Below are 4,954 nucleotides of genomic sequence, written 5' to 3' on the forward strand. Positions count from 1 at the left end.
TTACGCATAAATGAATAACAGTTGGATGATATCAATTTGCCCATTAATCACTGCATGGTGGAGAGGAATCAACCCATTCAAATCGTGAACCATGCAAGTGCTTGTGTTCTTCTCTAGCAAAGCTTGAACAATCTCAATCGTTCCATTTTCTGAAGCCAAGTGTGGAGGTGTCCTTTGCACGACATCAACTTTCCCAGCAAGTTCAGGATTGAGATCTAAAAGAAATCGAGTGAATTCAAGATGGCAATGCAAAATTGACACATGCAATGGACTCTCAGCGTTGGAAGAGGAGATTAGAACTCTTTGAATGATATTTGAGTCGCCTCGAATTAGTGTCTTCAAGCTTTGAATGGACTCAATCTTTGATGCTTCATAGAGCTTTCTTTTACTTTCTTCAATAGAGGAAATGGCTAATCTAAGCTCGTTGTCTTCTCCATTTGCCTCCAATGCTGATTCTCTACCTTACTCCCAAATGGGGTTTTCACATAGAATTTATAAGCCAACATAAAAAAAAAAAAAAAAAAAAAAAAAAAAAAAAAAAAAAAAAAAAAAAAAAAAAAACTATATTTTATTTATATGATTTTGTTGATTATTATTTTTTTTTTTTAATGGATGACGAAAGGCTTCCAAGTTAGAATTGACCTTTGAAAATAATCATTATTTATACTTTCACTTCAGAGTGACAGCCAAGTGTAACCATCCTAATTTCCCTCGACACCCAAGTGTAACCATCCTAATTTAAATGGATAGGAAGCAAACCCAAGGAAGCTTGTTTGTTCAATTATTAATAGAAGTTATATCATTATTTATTTCACTTAATTTTATGGTTATAATTAAAAAGGAAAAGTGATGTTATATAGTAAGTATTTATAAATAATAGGTGTTCGGTTAAAGTCCTATAGTAAACTGAAACCATGTATATAGTCTTTGGGTAGTGCTTTCATAATATACATATCTAAAGTCATGATACAAATTTTTTAGCTAATATTCCTTCTTGAATTTTCTCTCTCCTATTTGTTTGTATTCATCTTGATCAAGTGTGTACGTTGTTGTGCAATCTTAACAATTGGCATCAGAGCTAGGCGAGATTCACCACGATCAGAGCTAGGCGTTGTTGTGCGTTGTTGTAGATGCCTTCTTTCTTTTCACAAAAGAACTCTAGATATTCTTTTAACATATCTCATGCAATAGACTCTAGAATAACAATACGAGAGAAATTCTACTTCTTAGCTGCCTTCTCCTATTAAGTTCAGTTTTTACCATAAGTTCTATTTTGAAGATTGTATCTTCTTATTTATCCATAATTTTCCTTTTGTAGATCCATTCATATCGTATGAGTTTAATTTCATCAAGAACATCTACATATTCTTGGATTTTATTACTTCAACTTATTATGCCATTGTCATCATCCCTAATAACTATTTTGAGGTAATAAGCCTTGAACTTGGTCACAATTAGGATTTCAATAGGATTGAGTCATCTCGTAACTTTTCCACTAAGTATATTTATCCTCTTTGAATTTGTTTCCGCATATATGTTTGACAATTCCAATTGTTGAAATGTTGTAAACTAAGTTTATGTTCCATAATCCTAAAATTGTCACATAAACAATTTTGAAGTGAGTCATATACCTCGTGCAATCTCTATTACATATCTTAACAAAAGTCTGGTAATGACATATAACATATATCTGTATCTATATATATTTTTTGGAATATATTCTTGCTTTCTCCTTTTACATCACAATTTTACAAAATGGTCCTCATGCTTAGAACTGGATTTCAATTCCACTTCCTATCCACTAATTTTAGTATACAAGGTTCTTAAACTTTATGATTTGCCAGTAGTAGACATATAACATTATGATTTGTCCATAATGTCTTGATAGATTCACCTCAATGGAATTCAACTTTAGTCATTTTTTTTTTTTTTTTTACTTCTTTTTTTTAAATTAGACTAAGTTGCCTTCGATAAAAATACTTATATATTGAATAATAATCAATCAGATTGATAACATATTCACAATATTCTATGTCTTTTATATTCATTAGATCACTTGAGAATGTATAACCCTAAAGTGCTCTTTGGTCTTGTAGCCTTATATAATAAAATTCTAATGACTATCTTGCATGAAAAAACAACATCTATAAACTTGTTTAGAGATTTTCCTTTTTACTAAAAGAAAATAATTTATGTTTTTATTCTTAATTCCATGATCATACATATCTCAATAATTTTATAATCTAGTAAATGTTAACGATGTCCTAAACGTATTTTCAAATAATTTTGAAAATATAAACTTTAATATTACAAAGTAATTCATAGTATATGAACTACTTAGAAATTAAGCTTCAGAAATTGAATTTCTCTTATGGTTACTAAAAACACCATATTCAACATTAAATAATCATTTTTATTTTATGAGATCTTAACGTCTCCTACTATATCAACTGTCATTGATTTCCTAATGCCAATATATAGAATCTGTTCTATGTCATCAAATATTTCCAAGAATTACATATAAAAGGTGATGGATGAAGAATAAATCTTACGTTAACTGTCCAGGTAGTGTCATTTATTCTCTACCAAAAATCGAGTAAATCAAATTTACTTTCTTTTATCTTTTGTTTCATAGTGTCATTTAAAAAAATTCGAGCTGACCTAACAAATTAGTAATTATTTTCTATCATAGCTTGGGTCCTAATTTTTCTTATATTTGGTAACACTTAGTTTTGGATCATTTAGATAACTATCTAAATTTAGGTTTTATTGACTTAAATATCTCATATGTTTTTGTCATTTTCTTATCTTAGTCTTGATATCCAACATATTAACTAAAAGATATAAATGAAGATTTTTCGTTACCTTTTATTCATCACTCATGTGCTCTTCAAACAAAGATATGAACAAAGTTATGTTTTCCTTATTGTAAATACACACAACACCACAAATAATCCATATCCAAAATACAAGATGAAACACACAACATAACCTAGTTTTTGCGTAGCCCTCGATCTTTATTGAGTTGTGGTTGAAGTCATTGCATCTTTCTCAAAGTCAACGATTTGACCTTTTTGTAGCCCAAACGAAAAGCTTCACCACCAAAATAAGGAAAGGAATTATAATGCAACAAATAAAAACCACTCCCCCCATTACTAACCAAATGTACCATGCTATTACAAATGTTACTCTTAAAGTACGAGAGTGGCTAAATGAGACATTTAGCAGCCCAACAGCCAGTAAGTAACTATATGATAAGGATGCAATGGCAATGCACATGGTTACGGTTAATAACCATGAACAAATCCTATTTTTCAAAGGCAATCGACCTATAATGAACATAATCACACATATTGATGCAAAGAATGAGATAGAATTTGTAATCAAGTAAGGAACGTAATAAACTTCTTGGCCTGAAGCTGGGTAAGCCATTATTGCGGTTCCTGCTATGAAAGTTTTTAAAGTATTGTTACAATGCAACGAACGATGAATATTGCTATTGGAGTTGTAAGGAATGTCTTGTTGCCAAACACCTCCAGGAGGGTTGATTGCACCTTGAAAAGCCACGGTTGCAATCACTGTTGCCACCAACATCATTGTGCCTTGCACTTCTTGAAGCCAATCACCTTTGTATTCAAGGTTCTTCGTCCACAAACTTCTCAAGAGCTTTTTGAGTGTTGTTGATGTTGATGACCCTTTATTGCATTGTTCTTCAATTCTACTTGGCGATTCCTTCTCATTTGTGGCATCGGAGTTGTTTACAATGTTTGTTCCAGTTTTTATTCCTTGGATAGACAAGAAATATTGTACTATCTGCACAATTTGAATTCAATTTTTTTTATATCAAGATAGTGTGAAGGATTGTTGGGAGGGAGCCCAACATTGGCTAATTTAGGGAATAATCTAAGGTGTATGATTAAGGAATACATGTTCATTCGTATGAGGCCTACATCTCCATTCGTATGAGGCCTTTTAGGGAAGCCCAAAGAAAAGCCACCATAGCTTATGCTCAAAGTGGACAATATCATATCACTACGGAGATCCATGATTCCTAACATAGTCATGTCAATAGAATCCTCAAATGTCAAACGAAAGAAGTTGGGAGCCTCAAAGGTGTAGTCAAAAGTGACTCAAGTTTCGAACAAATAGTGTACTTTGTTCGAGGGTTCTATAGGCCTTAAGTGAAGCTCTATATTGTACATCGTTCGAGAGGAGGATTGTGGGAGGGAGACCTATTTGATACCTATTTAAGCTCTGAAATAATAATTTTTCAGTTTTTTTAAATAATCAAATAAGAAATTAAATTTTCTTTAACCAGCTATAATTCAATTATAATAACATACCTCAGTTCCTCTTAACATCATAGACAAATCCAAAATAGTATTTTCATTCTCATCGCCTTCGTTGAGGAACCCATAATTTTGTGGATCTTCAATCATTGTGATCAACAACTTAAGAGCTTCCAAACGATTGTGTTTTATGCATAAGTGAAGAACACTTTGACCATTGTGAAGCTTAACCCAAGGAGATCTTGGCCTTGCAATGATCAACCGTTGCATGATATCAATTCTTCCATTAATCACTGCATGGTGGAGAGGAATCAACCCATTCAAATCACGAACCATGCAAGTGCTTGTGTTCTTCTCCAGCAAAGCTTGAACAATCTCGACCGTTCCATTTTCAGAAGCTAAGTGGAGAGGTGTCCTTTGCATGTCATCAACTTCCCCCGCAATCGACTGAATTCAAGGTGGTGATGCAAAACTGAGACATGCAATGGACTCTCAACGTTGGATGAAGAGATTAAAACTCTTTGAATGATATTTGGGTCGCCTCGAATTAGTGTCTTCAAGCTTGGAATGGACCCAATCTTTGATGCTTCATAGAGCTTTCTTTTACTTTCTTCAAAAGAGGAAATGGCCAATCTAAGTTCGTTGTTTTCTCCATTTGCCTCCAT

General features: G+C 32.6%; 1 pseudogene; it reads right to left on the reverse strand.

Annotated features, from left to right (window-relative positions):
- On the reverse strand, positions 1 to 4,954 carry LOC147792515 (uncharacterized; annotated as a pseudogene).

The sequence above is a fragment of the Cucurbita pepo genome, chromosome 6, assembly GCF_057944985.1.
Source record: "Cucurbita pepo subsp. pepo isolate OVF chromosome 6, ASM5794498v1, whole genome shotgun sequence".
Classification (NCBI taxonomy): domain Eukaryota; kingdom Viridiplantae; phylum Streptophyta; class Magnoliopsida; order Cucurbitales; family Cucurbitaceae; genus Cucurbita; species Cucurbita pepo.